Source organism: Zonotrichia albicollis, chromosome 35 (genome assembly GCF_047830755.1).
Source record: "Zonotrichia albicollis isolate bZonAlb1 chromosome 35, bZonAlb1.hap1, whole genome shotgun sequence".
In the NCBI taxonomy this organism is placed as follows: Eukaryota; Metazoa; Chordata; class Aves; order Passeriformes; family Passerellidae; genus Zonotrichia; species Zonotrichia albicollis.
In genome coordinates this window covers 2293007-2312905 of record NC_133853.1, presented here as the reverse complement: position 1 = coordinate 2312905, position 19899 = coordinate 2293007, and positions in this window count along the sequence as shown.

The following is a 19899-nucleotide window of genomic DNA, read 5'->3' as shown; positions in this document are numbered from 1 at the left end:
GCTGGCCTGACTGGAGCGGGATGTCTGCCATGGGAAGCGGGAGGTTTCCCATAGGAACCAGTCCTGAAACAACGGGCCCCGCTCACTGCTGGCACCAGTTGGTGCTGTTCAGAACTGGACTGTCTGTGCCTGTTCTCAATGGATTTATTCTCCACTGTTCCCTCCATGTGCCGTCCTGCTTCCCTCCCGGTGGTAGATTATAAAAACGGCTGAGTTACCCAAAGACTTTGAGACTCTCCCTGACGTGACCAGACAGATGTATAGGCCAGACCACAAGGATTTAATCTCTCTATTGATAGCAATTCCCCCCTACCCAACCCTCCTTTCTCTCTCTCTGTCCTTTATCTCCTTTCTAATCCTTCTGTTGCATCTGCTGTGGGCACTCAATAAAAGGTGCATTTGTTTTGAGTAATACTGAAAGGATTAATACCCCTGCTGTGTGTCTTTTAGGTATTGGAAAATAATGATAAATAAAGTACACAGAGTTCATAGTATAAAACGTAGACACCAGCCCAGGGATGGGGAGTGTGCCTCTGTCTGACCTGCTGAAAAGATCTCGGCAGGCCAGAGAAAAAATGTTATAGATAAGAAACAATAAACAGCCTTGGAAACCAGAGCCAAAGAATTCAGACTCCTTCTTTGAAACACCAGGCTGGAAAAAAAGGATTCTTGGGGTCATCCCTGACCACAGGGAAGCCGTGATTGGCCTTCTGGGCTGTCTGGGTCAACATTAGAGTAAATCTGGAAGTTTTGCTTCAGCCTATTAAGCCATGGTGCTGGGGTCTCATCTTTTTCCTGGGTGCCATCAAATGCTAACCTGTTATTATTCCCTCCAGGCACTGATTCTTTTATCCCTCTGGTCATCAGGGACCTGTGATTTCTCATATTTCTTCTCCCCTCTTCTTGATTAGGGTCCCAGACAGGCTCCACTGAAGGCATTTTTTGGTCACCTGGGGGCCTGGGTTGGTTTTCTCACTCCCTAATTTTCATTCCTGCAGTTCTTATTAATCGAGTCTCTTCTGGGGAAAACAGGATGTTAAAGATGGAGTGCAATTCTCCCCATGTAAAAATATTAGGGCCTAAAAATGGATCAATTTTATTTGCTATTCCTACTGGGTCTTCCACTAAATTACGCAATTCTTTCTTAAAATTTCTAACTTGGGACGCAGTCAAGGGAGCGTTTACAAATCCAATCTCACTGGCCACCCCGCCCATGGGAACTTCTCTGAGGGGGAACAATTTTTCCACTTCAGCCACTTTGGATGGGGTGTTCACAACATCAGCTATGGAGGCTGACTGGGTAACTTCAATCTTGGGCATGAGATTGTGAGATGTTGTTTGGCTTCTCGTTTGTGGTGGGGGAGGCAGAATAGGAATTTGCTGGAGAATAAGGGGTGCATGAGATGGAAGAGGTAAGGGGGCAGAAGTGAAGGTTAAAGAGAGTAAGAAGAGGGTTGAGGGCGTTATGTTTGCTCAATTATCTTATCAAAAAAAACCAAACATTATTTAAGGTAGCAACAATTTTAATTGAATAGTTTAGAAAATATATAAAAAAGGGATAATTTGGTTTGAATAATAGCGCATAAGTAAAAACAACCGCGGGGTATGGAGGGCAGGGTTCTTGACCCTTGCCACCTCACGTACAAGCTTGCCAAGGAAAAGTCACTCCTTATATGCCATGTGTCAATACCATCTCCTCCTATTTTCGGTTCGTCACTTTTTTGTCTCTGCCTTCATTACTACTTTTACCACGCATGCGCCACCACTCGGTTTGGTGGTCACACAAGTCTTCGGAGGTCGTCACTGATGAAGGCCCTGTAGTCTTCTTCGTTGTCCTTTAATTCACCTTTGGGTTACACATGCGCACTAAGCTAGTACAATGTAAGCCAAAACTAACGTATCACTGCATCTACATGTCAAAGCAATAAGTCCCTTATAATTAGCATTTTCTTGGACCCAACTAGGTTCTTGGTCATTTTTAGCAACTGTATCTTCAGATTCTTTCTTGTGGTCTTTGAGAACATTTGCTGGGAAGGGGAGGTGGATGGAGCCCCTCCTTTCCCTCTCTTCTTTGGCATTACAACTTTTAACTGTTTTATTATTCTCAAATATTAATTATTGTATCAATATTGATTACTGTTTCAATTTTTATCAGCACGAATCATACCTATTTACTACAAATCTTCCATTTCTCTTTTTGATCATTATGATTCGTGCTGTATTTAAAAGGCTGTGCTCTGATATCTTTTATATTTTTCTGAATTTTGGTTTTCTTGTCTTTTTTTAGCTTCAAACTTTTCTAGCATTTAATAATTCTAGTTCTGTAGCAATCTTTTGTATCAAGCTCACAAACAGATTCTTATTCAAGGCAAATCTCAATCTTTGTAATACTGTTTTAGCTGTTTATACAATTCAGCTAATTCTGTTGACTTTTTTTCTCTTGTTTTTTTCTCTATTTCTCTTTGTTTCTTTTTCTGGTTTTATTTTCTCTTTCAATTTTTCTTTTAGTGCCCGATTTCCCATGCTTATACTTGGATCTTTTCTATTATCATCTCTTTTAAAATAAACGCATCTTTCATATTGAGGACAAATTTGATCACTATGGGGATAAGGAGCTCGTCTATTATATCTCAATTTTTTTTCTATCTAATACATCTTTCTTTCTTTAATACAAACATCTATAACACTGCTGCGATTGTAGCAGGCAGAACTAACATACAGGTGTGTTACAAACACAGATTCTACTTTGTTTTTAATCTACACAGGTTGATTGCAATAGCCACAAATGTTGAAATTGCTGGGACTTGGTTTTTGCCCTGTTTGTTTTTCATTGCCGAAACTCTGTCCAGTGTGGCTCTCTGCCTTTGGCCAGCTGCCAAAGGCACTAGAATGATCACAGTGAAAATAATCTTTAGGAAATTTACTTTTTTACTTTTCTCAAGGCCCCTTGGGTTGCAACTAAGGGCCAAAATACTAGTCTTCTCATTTGCAAAGGTAATATCTCGGGATCTAGTCACTGGTGCTTTTCGTTTCTTTGGTACTCATAGCCCCACAGAGTTTGCTTGTCTCTTTTTAAATGCTATTTCCCAGTTCTAGCTGGTTAAAAAGAAATAATTAAAATGAAAAATAATTAAAATTAAAAGAACAGGGAAAAAGATTACGCTGGAATACTATAAAACTGTATTTTCTAAAATTTCAGGGATGTGCCAACTACAATAAGATTTTTCTAATTTATTTTCTGCTTCAAGGGCGGGGAGTTTACTAAATTGCTGCCTCTGACAGGCAAACTCACAGCACTAATATGCCCCTGTAATGTGCCTATTATGTGGTATATAAACTTCTTCTCTACAACAACTATCAATTTTGAGACGCTGGTTTATAATATTATGAGTTGCTCTTTCTCTTATTTGTGTTATAGACAATATAGTAAGAACTAATTGATTTAAGTTCTCTATTAATCTAATCGCTGCTGGAAGGGTCTTATCTCTCAATCTCAAAGGCATCTAAAAAATTACTAGCAATGTGTTCTATAATTAGCTGACTAAATACATAACTACAGCAAAGCAAGCAAATCAATTGTCTCTCCTCTTCTCTCTTAGTTACTTTCTACTATGAGTTAAAGCAGAGTGTGCAAACAATACATATCCAGGGATGACACTCTAAACTATGTTTATTGCACTCTCAACATTTTTGTTTCTGAGCTCTTTTAGCAACAGGTGTTACTAATCTCAGTTTCTGGAATTGCAGTTCTGTAATCAATTCTAATACTGTTGCTGGTGGGTGATCCTGGAGGAGATCTTCAATCTTTTTAGGCTGTTCTCACCAATTCAGAAAGTTTTTTATTCTTTTTCTACCGGCGTTCTTCTGCTTCTGAGCTCAGGGGAATTGCGGTCCGCAGCCACTCCAGGATGCTTAGTTCTTTCTTAATAAATTAGGGTTAATATAAATCATGTTTCAACAATATTTTAGCTACTGTTTGAACTGTAGCCCAAGCTGCTGGAAATGCTTTAACTCGCTGAATTAATTGATCTATTATAACTAACAAATATTTTCACCAACTTACTTTAAGCAGTTCTATAAAATCAACTTGGATTTTTTTTTTAAATAGCTTGTAGGCTGTTTTGCATCTTCTAAAGGGAGGGCTTCTTAACACTTTCTTATTTACCTTTTAACAGGTAAGACACTTCTGGGTAATTTATTTTTCAATTTCAAATATCTTTATACACTCATAAAATTTTAAAAAGTGATCACAAAAGGCCCTTTTTTGTCAGTGTGTCTGCCTATACAAGTTATCTAAAATCTAATGTGCTACTGATTTTTGGCATCATAATCTTGCTATCAGGAAAAACTCTCTTTCTCTCTTTAAATGTTGCTCTTAATTTTCTTATAGCTGCCAATTCTGCTAGCGGAAGGGAAAGTGTCTCTTGCTGAATTTCTATTTTTTTTTTTTTTATAAGGTCATGATTCTATCATCTCTTTTTTTTTAAGGTCACTCTTTTTGCTTCTTCATCAGCCAAATTATTTCTCTGACTCTAGTATCTTTCTCTCTCTGGTGTTTTTTTACATGAACTACTGCTATTTTCTTTGAGCTTTTTAAAGATTCAAGTATCTGAATTATCAATCTCTTGTGTATTAACCCTTTCTTTTAAGTGTTTATAAGTCCCCTTTCTTTCTAAATTTTTTTAAAAGTATGTACTACAATAAAAGCATATTTGGAGTCTGTATAAATAGTCTTTTCTTGCTTTTTTAGTATTAATAATGTATGAAATAATGCATAAAATTCACAGGCTTGTGCTAATCAGGAGGCACGAAGGGGACTAGACTCTTTTATCTTAAACTTTTTCTCAATTTACTTGAATGCCAACCCGTGTCATTAATTTCTAGATTATCTTTTTCAGTTAAAGAATAAATTTTAAGTTTTCTTTCACAGGGTTTTATCTGTAAATTTAAGGCTATTATTAGATTTCTGCCTAACATATTATTCTCGGCCTCTGGTATCAACAATAAATCATTTACTCCAAATTTGTCATCTGTTTCAATTTGCACTCCTTTTATTACAGGAACAGGGAAAGCCTCTCCGGTAATTCCGATTACTGAAACTCGCTCACAACTTATCTCACATCCCTGGGGTAATTTTTTCACCGTCGACCAAGAAACTCCTGTATTGACTAAAAATATGACTTCTTCACTCTGAGAAACGACTTTGAGCTTTATTATCAAGGCCTGTTCTGGTTGTATTTTGCTCCTCTTCATTAAACAAAACTCTTGACTTCTCTGATTCTCCTGAGAAGTTTTCTCATCTTGCTGTTTCTTTCTGCAATTTTTTTGCAGGTGCCCCTTTTTATAACAGTAAAAACAGGTGGGTCCCGCACCCTTCAAAGTGGGGCAAGAATTTTTTTAAGTGTCTTTTCTTGGGGCGGGAAAAATGCACAGGTCCTGTGTTCCTAAAAATAGATCCTGACATCCGCTGTTTGTTTTTCCCTGTGAATTCTTCTGTATTCAAAGCTGCCTGCATTTCTTGAACTGCTGCCACCAAAATTCTGGCATCTGCTTTCTGCTTTTTCTCTTTTCTCTTTACAAACACCCTTTGTGCTTCTCTCAGTAACTCTTGCAGTCCCCTGTCCTGCCAATCTTCTAATTTTTCCAGCTTTTTTCTGATGTCACTGCAAGATCTGGTCACAAACTGAATTTTTAACAGAACCTGCCCTACTGCAGTATCAGTATCTATACCTGAATATAATTGCAAGTCTCTTTTTAATCTTTTTAACCATTCTGCTGGGGACTCATATTTTTTTCTGATGCTCACTCAAAGCTTTTCCTATATTATGTCCCTTAGGCACTGCCCTCTGATTTTCTTGATTTTATTCCTTTCAGGATTCCCATTCCAAACCATATTATCATCCCCAGTGGGCTGTCCTGAGGAATGCTCCCCACTGAGAACCCCCCTCACGGTTCCCAGATACCTCAAACCACTGCAAATTTTTCCTACAATCCGCAGCCCCTGGGTCAAGGAACTTACTTTTTCCCTGACCCATTTCTGGTGGCAACAAACTAAGAAATCCCCGGTACCAGGAGAGTCTTAGTTTCCCACACTCACTCCGTGGCTCAACTTCCTCACTTACTACTCTGTCACACTGCCTTTTCAATCTACCTGTTCCACTCCTATGTCTCCCTCTGCAATCTACTTGTTCCACTCCTCTCTCCCTCTTTCTAAATCTATTAACCCCGTCCTCTCACCATCTAATCACATACTAAATTGCCTGCTACCAGCACGTCCAAGGAAACTGAACCTATTCATTTACTCTCTTTCTCAGTCTCCCTACTGAGTCAATCCCTCCTGCCCAAGGACCTTCCCACAGGTGCCTGGACCAGGGATCCCCTCCTTCCCCCTGGGTCAAACCCTCCCGGGGTCCCCACTCATTCACTTTTCTTTCGTTTCCCTCCTTTCCCGGCCGGTCTCCTCGCGGAGAACGCGAAAACGCGGTACTGGTAGGTCCTAACCACTTCGGAGGCCCGGGACTGCCCAGCCCCCGTCTCAGACACTCCACACACACTCACACACACATACAGCCGCCCCCTGACCCAAAACCCCATGATACTCAAAGCCTCCTTTTCTCACGAGGGTCTTCATGCACAAAGAAGTTTTCTATGGGTACTCTCCTACAAGCCGGCACTCTGATGGGAGCCTCTCTTGCGCGCTCTTAAAAACTGATTTGCTTATGCGTTATTGTAATGAAAACTCTCTTTTCCAAAGAGAGATTGGTCTAGCCTTGTGACCACTTTTAAAGTCTGGTTGGAGCTCCTTCCCAGAAGCTATTCACCTCACCGGAGTTGAGAGAGTCCTGGGTATCGGCACCAAAATTGTTATGTTTGCCCAATTATCCCATCATAAAAAAAACCCCAAACAATATTTAAGGTAGCAGCAATTTTAATTGAATAGTTTAGAAAATATATAAAAAAGGGATAATTTGGTTCAAATAAGAGTGCATAAGCAAAAACAACCGCGGGGTACGGAGGGCAGAGTTCAATGACCCTTGCCACCTCACGTGCAAGCTTGCCAAATAAAAGTCACCCCTTATATGCCATGTGTCAATGCCATCTCCTCCTATTTTCGGTTTGTCACTTTTCTATCTCCACCCTCATTACCACCTTTACTACGCATGCGCCACCACTCGGTTTGGTGGTCGCACAAGTCTTTGGGGGTCGTCACTGATGAAGGCCCTGTAGTCTTCTTCGTTGTCCTTTAATTCACCTTTGGGTTACACATGCGCACCCAGCCAGTACAATGTAAGCCAAGACTAACATATCACTGCATCTACATATCAAGGCAATAAGTCCCTTATAATTAGCATTTGTTGGGACTGAACCAGGTTTTGCTTCCCTTTTTGCTCATTTTTAGCAACTGTATCTTCAGCTTCTTTCCTGTGGTCCTTGAGAACATCTACTGGGAAGGGGGCAGGGGTGGAGCCCCTCCTCTCTCTCACTTCTTTGGCATTAAAACTTTTTAACTATTTTATTATTCTCAAATATTAATTACTGTATCAATATTGATTACTGTTTCAATTTTTATCAGCATGAATCATACCTATTTATCACAGAGACAAGAGAAAACTCCCATTGTTCCTGACAGCCTGAAGCAACTTCCAATTCCAGATCATTCCATCCATATGGGAAAAGAGGCTTTTGCATTAAAGTAGAAAAGAGTTAACAAAAAAGAGGGCAGGATCAAATGACAAAGTTATTTGGACTCATGCTTCTTGTGTCCGTTAAAAAGGCCAAGAAAATGCGCTCCTTGCTCTTCTGACACTGCTCTCTGTTCATGATGTGAGACAGCGAGATGCTGATGATGTGCAGGAGCTGATGCAAGGGACAGGGAGGAGGATGCAGCAAGCACAGTGCCAAGCTGACAGAGGGATGATCTCTGGCAGTGGCACTGAAGGAGAAGAGTTTGCAGGTGGGACAGTAAATGGCTCTTTGTTTCATCTCTTCTTTCAGCGCTGCTAAGAATGTAGCCTGAAGCAGGCTGGGAACACCAGAGCCTGGAGCCCTTTCCAGGCAGGGCTGCATCAGACACAAACCAGCAGGGGACTGAGGAGTCCCTGGGGTGGCAGTGAGCAACCTCGGGCTCTGCTCACTGCTGGTGGCATTTTCTATTGAACCATCTCCAAGGACTTCTGTTGTGCTCTGCGTTCCTAAGGGTTTCCCCCCTTGGTTTTTTTTTGGTTGTCTCCTACACCTTTTTTCTCCAAATTTTCCTACCCTGTCAGCAGCAGCCCCTGTCCAGAACTGGCTCTAAAATATTAGCAAAGCAGCTGGGAACAACGGGTGGAATCCCGTGGCTCAGTAATTCGTATGCCAGAGCCCTGCCTGTGCCTTATGTCAGGACTTCCTTCTCTGTGCAAAAACTAGGAATTAGTGGAGTTTTTTTGCCACAGAGCTCTTGAGAGGCAAATGTTGTGCTAGGTTTCTCAGGAGTGTATCCGTTAAGTTCATTGCTGGCAAAGAGAAAGTAAGGCCAGGGTAGCAGAGCAGCTGGGAGCTGGTCACTCCCTGCAAAGGGCTGGTGTATGATTTGAGAACACCACGTTCCAGGAGGGGCGAGCAGGGTAAATGTGCTCAAGGTGCTGCCAATGAGGTTTGGGTTCACTTAGAGAGTAGTCAGGAGTGGTGAGCACTGCAAGATCCAGCTGCAGTCCCCATCCATGTCCCTTTCAGTGCTGGCTTTAGGGTGTCTGCAGCCTGGATCCAGAGCGCCCTGGGGGCTCCTGAGGCTGCCTTCGCACTCAGGGTGAGGATGCCCAGGAGCCCCTGAGGCCACAGTGGGGACCAGGGCTGGGGCTTGTGGCCTGGCAGGTGTGGCTCTGAGGGCTGTGACATGCCAGAGCATGGGTCACTGTCACTGCCCTCCGCAGCCCTGGCTACCTCTGTGATGCTCCAGGGACAATGGCAAGAGTGGGGAACTGGCTAGGTTAGGGTTTTGCCTGAGCCAGAACCTCTAGGCCAAATGCCCAGCAGTAGAGACCCCTGGAAGGCTGAGTGAAGGAAGCAGAGGAGGCTTTTCTGTGGTGTAAAGTGCAGCAAATTCATCAGGAGAGGCAGGGGGAAGGATCACAGCTGAGAATTCCCAAAGGGAACAGATGTTGAAAGGACCTCCAGCACCCCTGTGCACGGGTTTTTAAAATCTTTCAAAAACAGGAGGTGGACACCATATAGTAACCAATAAGCGACTCTTGGGGTGTGGTTTTGAGGGCTACAACAAATCAGAACAAGGGGAGGAGAGAGTGTTGGGATAGGGATTGGATCTTAGGGTGAGGGACAGGGAACTAACTTTCTGGAACAAAGGGTAGGGTTTGGGCTGATGGATGGGCCAAAGGGGCTGGGTTGTCTTGACAGACAGGGAAAAATCTGGTGAGGAGGGAGGGAATTCCTTGAGGGACACTTGGGTAGGAGAGCACAACATAGGGGAGAGTTAACTGTAATAACTCGGGGAACACTTGAACATACCCCTGTGATAAATAGGTATGATTCGTGCTGATAAAAAATTGAAACAGTAATCAATATTGATACAGTAATTAATATTTGAGAATAATAAAACAGTTAATAGTTAAAAGTTGTAATGCCAAAGAAGAGAGCAAAAGGAGGGGCTCCACCCACCCCCCCTTCCCAGCAGATGTTCTCAAGGACCACAGGAAAGAAGCTGAAGATACAGTTGCTAAAAATGAACAAGAACCTGGTTGGGTCCAAGAAAATGCTAATTATAAAGGACTTATTGCTTAGATATGTAGATGCAGTGATACGTTAGTCTTGGCTTATATTTTACTGGCTTGGTGTGCATGTGTAACCCAAAGGTGAATTAAAGGACAATGAAGAAGACTACAGGGCTTTCATCAGTGACGACCCCCAAAGACTTGTGCGACCACCAAACCGAGTGGTGGCGCATGCGTGGTAAAGGTGGTAATGAAGGCGGAGACAGAAAACTGACGAACTGAAAATAGGAGGAGATGGCATTCACATATGGCATATAAGGGGTGACTTTTACTTGGCAAGCTTGTACGTGAAGTGGCAAGGGTCAAGAACCCTGCCCTCCGTACCCCGTGGTTGTTTTTGCTTATGTGCTATTATTTGAACCAAATTATCCCTGATTTATATATATATATATTTAATTATTTCATTAAAATTGTTACTACTTTTAATATTGTTTGGTTCTTTTTAATGATAGGATAATTGGGCAAACATAACACCCCTATATAACAGAACATTTGGCTCAATTAACTAACTCACTGAAACACAGAAATTCAGTCTTTCGGCAGCTGAGAGGTGGCACTATCAGAACCCGCAGCCGCTGGGGAAAGCCATCTCTCCCCTTCGGGTTCTTGCTGTGTGGGAAGGTGCTGCGAGTTGTGGTGGCTGCACTCCCCCTTTGCTGGGAGGATGATCTGTACCAGGGAGAGCAGAAAGCTGCCATGGTGAGCAGAACATGCTCAGAGCATTACAGTTCAGAGAATGGCACTGCCCCTGCAGGGCAAAAAGCTTGAAAGCATAGAATTCTGTGCAGAACCGTTGCACGAATTTTCTCTTCTAGAACATGCCTATTTTTGTATGCTGTAGATGAATACTCTGGGTTTTATAGAATACATGTTTTTTTTTCTTAAGGTTTTTGGGAGAACACTCAAGTTTATTTCTGTTTGTATTTTACATCCAGCATGCATATAGTTGTTTTTTTATTATTATTGTTCTTTAGTAAATTCTTAGGGAAATATACTTAAACATTTTTTAATCCTTTGGGATATTGTGATTAATATTCTTAGAAAGAAAACCTTGTTGAACAAGTGTGAAAACACAGAGAGAGGGAAAACAGTATAAATGTCTTTTAGAACAGGGCGTGTAATAAGGACTGCAGAACTGAGTAATTCCTCCAAGGGCAGAATTAGCAAGATATATTACCAAGATTAACTGCCAAGATACTTCCTAAAACCAAGGGAAATGTGACCTGCAGCCATACGAAGCGCAACCAAAGCAAATGAAAATCTTTGGAAAAGAGGGAATTTTGCCAGTGACATCAGTCTGTCTGGATAACTGAGGGATGCCCATCAATATTGCACTACATTCCTCAATATTTGCAATGTCTTTTCTCCCAATTTCTGTGAAATTAATAAGCTGCAGTTGTTTACCATTAACTTAAGCTCTTAGGGGAATGACCAAGCACCATGTATATTTTTCTGTAACTGAGCAGGACTTGAGTTTCCCAAATCATCTACAAAGCAGAAGGGAATCACACAGTTACTTGTGCTAATGTTAATGAAGCGTTTCATGAAAGCAGGTGAATGAGAGCATTGCATTGTAAAATTTCCACATGCCAGAAAACAGGACTCCACTTAGAATAAAACATATAAGGTTAGCATAACATCAGAACAGGATAAAATGAAATTGCTAGACAGGAACTGATGCATCAGAAATTAGGTGTATCGTTTCTGATACATCTGTATGCATTTGCAAACTAAAAGAGAAAAGGAAAGGCAGAGATAATAAGGAACGAAAATTTTAAAATTACACCATGCAGAACAGACACACGAACCACCAGTGTGAACACAGCTGGAAGATTCAGCTTGGAGATGGATTAGAGTTGAATCCATTCTCTGAAGGTCTCTGGTGCCCATGAGTGCAAAGACTGAGGAAAAAAGGAGAAAAGTTTAATTTCTGAAAGCTATTTAGATTCCTGGAAGCATTGTCTAGATATAAAGCCTCAGAGAATCTGAACCTAAAACATCCCCAAATGGATTGATAAGGTATGATGTGCACATCTCTGTTTTCAGAGTCAATGAAATTGACAGTGAGTGGCTGGAAATTAGGAATTCTCACCCAGATTTTATCTCCATTACTTTAAGAACCCATTCATAAGGCACTTCAGGAACTGAACACTGACATTCTCACCCTGCTCTATTTACTTTACATTTGAATACAGGCTGGTAGAAGGAGAATTCGGGCTTTGATTTCTCTTCAAATTACCTGTTGCACTTTCAGGTTAGGAGTAGATGTAAAATTCAACTAATCACTCTCTCTGTCCATGAATATTCCACTAGTGAACTGACATACAGAACATCCTTTTTCTCTTTTGCACCTTCCTAAATGGTGCCCAATGAACAGAACACTTGCATAAATTTCACAGAAAATCACCAAAATTGCTGAAATTAACACTCAATTCCATGGTAAAATCTTCTGAGAAAAGACTTGACAAGATCACTGAACAAACTGAAACTTGGAAGATAAAGACACATTTTAGCAATGATCAAGGGGAAAGAAAAGAAATGCTGTAAAAATTCCAAGTGGAAGGTAAGGAGAAATGCAGGAAGTGCAGAAAGAACAAGGCCCTGCCAGATGACCTGCGCAAGGTAATTTTGTGCCCCAGCACTGTTAGAGGACATTCCCTGTCATTGGTGCAAGCAGCTGGAGACATAAATGCTGATTGATTTGGGGGCCACCGCCTTGATAAGCGCAGAGGTGGTTCAATAACCTGACATGAGGGAGTTCCCTCAGAGCAACTGGGATGCCAGAAAGAAGTGAACAGCTCACCACAGCCTGGCCTGCTCGGCTGCTTTTCCTTCTGACCCTCCTGGGGAGGCTCTGACGTTTCCTCTTCCCTGATGGAAGCACAGCTGCTGCCAAGGGAAACATCCCCACACTCACTCAGTGTTCTCTGTGCTTGCCACATGTCCCATCTGCTGTCCCTGTCCAGGAGAGCTGCTCTGCTCGGGAGGAGGAGACCGAGCGAGAGCCTGGGAACATCGGCGGCTGCAATCCCTCCTTATCTAGCGCTGTTTATAGATGTGTAGTTTGATTTGGATAGTTACAAGTATAGGGATATTTACATACACTGACTGATATTTGTATAGGGATATTATGCATGTATATTGTTATGTTGATGCGTGTATATTCATCTGTTTACATACTTGTACAGCTCTGTAGCTGTGCATTTCTATTGCTGGGGATGTCTGGATTTTTTTATTGGTCCATTGATATTTGTGTATTTATGGACACGTTTGTTATGTTTGTATTATATTGTCATGTTATATGTCATGAAATATGTAATGCATATTTACATCTCTATATTGTTATGCCTATATATGTATTTACTTCTATTTATTATGTATGGAGTTGTATAGTTCTAAAATTCTATTTATTTAGTTCTGGATCTGAGATTCTTTAGAGAGGGACATTGATGTTTCTGTATTTGTATATGGGCTGTACAGTTGTAGTAATATGTAATAAATTTGATTGTTAAACTTCAATTCAGTAACTTCAATATTTGTATGCAGTGAGTTGTTGCAGAGGGTTGCAATAAAGTTTTTTTTTTTCACTGAAGTTGATATCTGTATATATTTACATAGCACAATTCTCAGAATAAATTAGATTTTAATCATAAATTGATATTTCTGTGTTTCTATATTGGTAGCACAGGTGTTGCAATTTAAAATAAATTTCATCTTTAAACATAATTAATGTTTGTGTATTTGTACATTAGCAGTGTGGGTGTCACTATCTGCAATAAATGCAATGTTTCAACAGAAGTAAGTGTAGATTTGTGCTACCCAAAGCCATGAGCAGATGTAAATGCTGGAGGATTTTGGCCATGCCAATCTCCGGCCATGCCCAGCACATGCCCCACCTGCACTCAGGCTGGGCAGGGGAAGTGCAGATTTGGGCTGGCAGCAGAGCCCCACGTTGGCTCAGAACTCGCTGCAGAGGCTGCTGAGAAAACTCCGGGGCTCCATGAGCACAGAATCCAAGCAGGAGCCACCCGGGGAGGACAAATCCCTCATCCCACAGGCAGCTCTTTAGGAAAGTGCTCCAAGTGTACCCCTGAAGCTCATCCCAGAGAGCAGAAGCCAGCAGGGATCCTGAGCCAGCTCTGCTGCCTTTGGCAGCACTTTGGCAAATGAGCTGCAGCAAGGGGGAGGCAGCAGCGACTGTGACTGCTGCAGGCAGGGCATGAAGGGAGGGCCATGGACACAGGTGCTGAGATGCCCCAAAATCCAGAAGGAGGCTGGAGAGCTGGGAATCAACTTGGCATTTCAGTGCCAAGCTCTCACAGGCACTGAAATGATGGAATCCCTTTGTGTGAAGTGACCTGGAAGAACTGACAGGGAGTTGCTGCTAGGATCAGCAGTAGCAGAAAGCAAAAATGTACAAACGCTAGGAGATCATCTAATATCCCCCACAAGCAATGGCTTCAAAAATGATCTCATAATAATATATATTATATATTATATTATATTATATTATATTATATTATATTATATTATATTATATTATATTATATTAATCAAAATATATAATATATAAAATGCATGAAATTAAATGCACATGTATTTTTGGACAATTTTATTTTTTGATATATATTTTCATTTAAGATGTATATTTGAAATAGTCTTTCAGCTTGGGAGAGTGAAGATTTACAACAGTGCAAAACCATCATGCACACCCACCCACTGTCCTTGCTCTTCTCAGCATCTCAGGGCTGCTGTTTGCACAGAATTGGGATGAATTTAACTCGACAGAGCCACGAGTGGGGTGATCAGCATGTCATGAACACTCATGCGGCAACGAACAACACAGAGCTCTCAAATCACATTATCACAGGTCATTTCATTCCTGCTGGGCACTGTGGAACTCTTAAAGGACACAGAAAAGGGGTAGAAAACATTGGCATCATGCTACTGCTGGTATCCTCCTGGAGGAAAATCTATTGGGTTTCTTAATGTGGTATGTCGCTGAAGGACACGAGAGAACACAAGCACACCACCACTCAAGGTGAAGGGAAAAAAGGGAAGTTTTATTCTCTGACTCCAATATTTATAGCTTTACAAAAGTGACAGTGGATTGGAAAGTGACATTGACACCTCTGCAACGACACTGGTCAAACCAACAGTCCATCAACTCTCTCCTCCTCCATAAAGGAATGAAAAACAATGAGTTATTTACAGAAAGTGTGTGAGAAAATTCACTACAAGAATGTCAACATCAGAAGGCTTAGAAAATCTTAAAAAACCAGGGTGACATCTCACCCTTTTCCGTTTAAAAGAGAAAAAGGAAAAGAAATGAACAATGTGAAAAGGAAAATATGAACAACATTCAATGTCCACTTGCAGAGGAGTCATCGGAGTGATCACTCTCAACGTCTGCATCCGAATCATCACTCAATGATTCCCCCGCTTGATGCCTTTCAGGTTGGTCACGGTTTCCATCTTGCCCGTCAGCTGGATTCTGTCTCTGCGGTCACAGGTCAGGGCGAACACATTTTGAAGGTACCCAGCGTACCCCAGTATCTGTGGATACACAAGCATACCCGCACCCCGAAGCAATAAGGTCATAGGGACCTTCCCACTGTTTGGTGACTAAATTCCACACCCGAACTTTCGCTTGAGGCTGATGTGCCTCGTCTGCAGCCTGTAATGAGAGATGGTGATTCAAAATGACAGGGTTATTTGAGTTCTGCGGCACAGTGAGATGATTGATCGTGCACAAAGCTTTTGCCAACCGACTGTGTGGGGTTTCACCCTGCATTCCCTGTTTTTGTTTTTGAAGAACCCGCTTCAGAGTACCATGAGCGTGTTCTACAATAGCTTGACCAGTCGGACAATGAGGGATATCAAACTTGTGCGAGACCCCCCACAACTGCAGGAACTGCCGCACCTTTTGCGATGCGTAAGCAGGACCATTGTCGGTTTTCACAGCAGAAGGTGTGCCCAGAACGGCAAAGGCCTGCCTCCAGTGGGCAAGGACATCATGGGCCTTCTCCCCATTGTGAGCCGAAGCCCACATCGCAGAGGAGAACGTGTCCACAGTGACATGCACATACTTGAGCCGGCCAAACTCAGCAACCTGGGTGACATCGGTTTGCCAAAGCTCCAAGGCCCTAAGGCCTCTGGGATTTACCCCTGCTGGCAGAGGTGGAGCAAGCGCATGGCAGTCATCACATGACTCGACAATGTCACGAGCCTCAGTTGGCGTCAGCTGAAACTGCTTCTGCGGGGTATGTGCGTTCTGGTGGAAAAACCCATGCGATGCCTTGGCCTGTGTGATTGTATCAGGCTGAGGCGCCACCCACGCTGGGTTAGCCAACTTGTCAGCCCTTGCGTTACCTTCTACTATAAAACCTGGCAAATCGGTGTGACTCCTCACATGCAGAACATAGAATGGATGAACTCGGGCCTGAATGGAACACCACAAGGTCTTCAGTAAATGAAACAAGGCAGGATTACTGACCTCCTTCAAAACTGAACAACCCAACCGCTGTGCGATGTCAGCCACATAGGCAGACATGTGGCCAAGTTGAAAGGTTCCTGGGAAAATTTCTCAAATGCCATGACAGCAGCCCTCAGTTCAACCAATTGGGCTGACCCATCCTCATGGCCTTCCAGAACCTGCTACTCAGATCCATCCCTCCAGGTAACAATGGCCTTTCCCATTCTCCCTGAACCGTCAGTGAAGACGGTGGGTCCTTGCACGGGTTCCTGACTATTCTTGGGCCGCAAAGAAATTTGTGTGGATTTCGCCATATGCAACAGCCTATGGCTGGGCAGATGATAAGTGATCTGCCCTGAAAAATTTTCCAGAGCACTCTGCAGGGACACACTGTTTGCAAAGCTCCAGTCAAAATCCTCCCGTTGCACCGGGAGTATGATCTCTGCAGGATCCGCACCCATCAATTGCAAACACCGTTGTAGGCATTTGATTATCAAGCGAGCAATTAGCTCAAACAATGTAGTTGCCGTCTTCTGCGGCTGATGGGGCAGGAAAACCCATTCCAGAACGTGCAAGGAATCAGACCATTTGTCACTCCATTGACCAATGATACCTGTGGGATGCAAATCTGGAGTGGTGATGAACACAGTGACATCAACGGAGGGATCAATGCAATAAACCTGACAAGCCGAAACAGCTTGCTGAACCACCTCCAATGCCTTACGCGCCTCAGGGGTCAGTGTGCGAGGCGACTTTAGATCAGAGTCTCCTTTCAACAAATCATACAGAGGAGACAGCTGTGCATTGGTTAATCCCAAATACGGACGTAACCAAGTGATGACACCTATCAATTTCTGAGCATCATTCAGTGTCTTCACAGAATGCACAAATTGCACCTCCTGGTGACAGATTGTCCGTTCCAGAATCTTGACCCCCAAGTACTTCCAAGGTGGTTTTTGTTGGACCTTTTCTGGAGCCACCTGCAGTCCATGAGCATGCAAAGCATCGAGCAACCGAGGCTGAATCCTCAGCAGCTCATTCTGGGTTGACGCGGCCACCAAAATGTCATCCATATAATGATACAGACGCGCTTCAGGAAACTGCTTGTGAACTCCAGACAAGGCACGGGCCACATAACATTGGCATACGGCAGGAGAATTACGCATACCCTGAGGCAATGTCCTCCATTGATATCTCTGTGCGGGCTCAGCCTCGTTAATCGCGGGCACCGAGAAGGCAAACTTCGGTCTATCATCGGGATGCAAAGGAATCGAAAATCAGATCCACAATGAGGACCGGCCAGCCTGCAGGAAGCATGGTAGGCGATGGCATGCCTGCCTGCAATGGTCCCCTGCTTTCCATCACGGCATTGACCTTCCGGAGGTCTTGCAACAACCTCCATTTCCCAGATTTCTTTCTGATACAGAAGACAGGAGTGTTCCAAGGACTGTTAGAAGGCTCCAGATGACCCTGGTCCAACTGCTCCTGCACCAAATCATGAAGGGCGACTAATTTATCATCAGTGAGGGACCACTGCTTCTCCCAAACGGGTTTGTCCACCAGCCACCGTATAGGAGGCGTAGGACACTCTGCGCCCTTCACTGCAGTGGCCCCTATTAAAAATCCGTCCCGATACGCACCCCCCAGGCAGACAGAACATCCCTCCCCCAGAGGCTGGCAGGAGTGGAAGTAACATGAGGCCTAACCCAGGTCATCTGTCCCTCCGGGTTCGTGACCAGCACGGGCTGCTGGGCCATGTAACATTGCGCCGTCCCTCCCAGGCCCACAACAGATGTCCCCACTGGATCCAAGGGCCACTCCGAGGGCCAGGCGGCAAGGGAGAGAACAGTGATGTCAGCACCGCTGTCGAGAAGCCCGCGGAGGTGGATTTCCGATGGTGTTGCACCAGGAACGGACAGGGTACACAGCATTTCGGGACGGTCCTTGGTCAGGACAGCAGTCCAGTGAACCTGAGGAGGCCCGGTGGATCCAAAACCACCAGCTCCACGTGACTGGTCAACTGTCCTGTGAACAGAAGACTTAAAAGGCACAGGTTGAGCAAGCCGTGTCCTTTTTGGGATTGTGACGGGGAGTGGGTGTGGAGACCATGGCACAAATCTGTCCTGTAAAATCTGCATCAATGAGCCCCAGGTGCACAATGAGGCCCTGAAGGGTGGCACTGGACCTCCCCATAAGGAGAGCACTCATGCCCCCACCCAAGGGACCAAAGGCATCCAGAGGAACCTTGCGTATCTCAGACGAGTCTAAGACAACTGTTGCTGCGGTGCAGACGTCCACGCCTGCTGATCTGCGGGTGCTGGCTGCAAGCCGGCAAAGGAGACCTCCATCATCACCTGGGTCTGGAGGGAAGCTTGTGTCTGAGCGCGCCCCTCCTGCTGCACGCTCCGCTTCACATTTCCCAAACCCGGTAAAGCCTGGCCATTAGCATGAACAGTCGCCTTACAAACGTTAGACATGTGATTCGGCCTACCACACCAACCGCACAAGAACATGGGGAATTTGACCTTCTGCACCTTCTTCCCCCGCTTCCTGCTAGACTGCGTATTCCCCTGCTGTGGCCGCCCGCCCTGCGGTGCTGCCCAGACCAGCTGCACAGCAGCAGCCACAGCGGCCAATTTCCGACGTGAGGGAATGATGTTTGCACAGACTTCTGCCATCTCCCAGATACTAGGATCACCAGGCATAGCCGCTATAACCTTATTACAAGCTTCAATACAATTGCACTTGACAAGGTTTGCAATCGTAACTTCCCTCGCCACAGGATCAGGCACCTGCCTCTCCACGGACACAATCAACCTTCCCACAAATACCATAAAAGGCTCATCATCCCCCTGGACAACAGTTGAAAACGGCTGCTTCGGAGCAGCCATTTCCAGGGTCTGCACAATCGCTCCTATGCCCAGCGTTTTGCATTGCTGAAGCACAAGGGGATCGTATCCAACCTGCCCCTGAACATTCTCATAACGCTCTGTCCCCATCAGCATGTCAGCAACAACCCTACGCCTGGGGTCCTCCGGCGCCAGCGCAGCATTCCGCTTCACTTCTTGGGCTGCCAGACGAGACCACTTGGTCTCAAAAACACCAAATTGCACAGGGTCAAAAAGAGAATGTGCCACACAACGGACATCGTGAGGTGTCAGCGTGTCCCTAGCAAGTCTCCGAAGAATGTGCATAACCTCAGCAGACCCCAAACCATGCTGAGCAACCGCATTGGAATTCTGCACTGTGGAGTCACTCAAAATGGCCTTTTCAATGAGTTTCTGCTATGGAGATTTTTCCTCCATGGTCTCCATTCTCAGCTCCTTCCCTTGGGGAGGAAGAACAAGGAGAGAATGGGATTTGCCTCCGTGCCACCCAAAAGGGGAAGGAGATCCCCCCAGTGCATCCCCAGCAGGACAGCATTGGCAGCAGGGTTGTCCTGCAGCCAGGGCCTGTGCTGGGCTGGGAGATGGAGCAGGAAAGAGGGGGAAAGGGGCACTGACTTCCTCTTCACCTGCCTGGGTATCCCAGGGCTCCTTCCTGTACCTCTTAGCCTCCTCCTTCTCCATCCAATCAAGGTTTGGGAATGGGAAATCGTGGTTTGAGAAGAAGATAAGCAGTGAGTACATTGTCTTTTGTACTGGTTTGAAGGGAAAC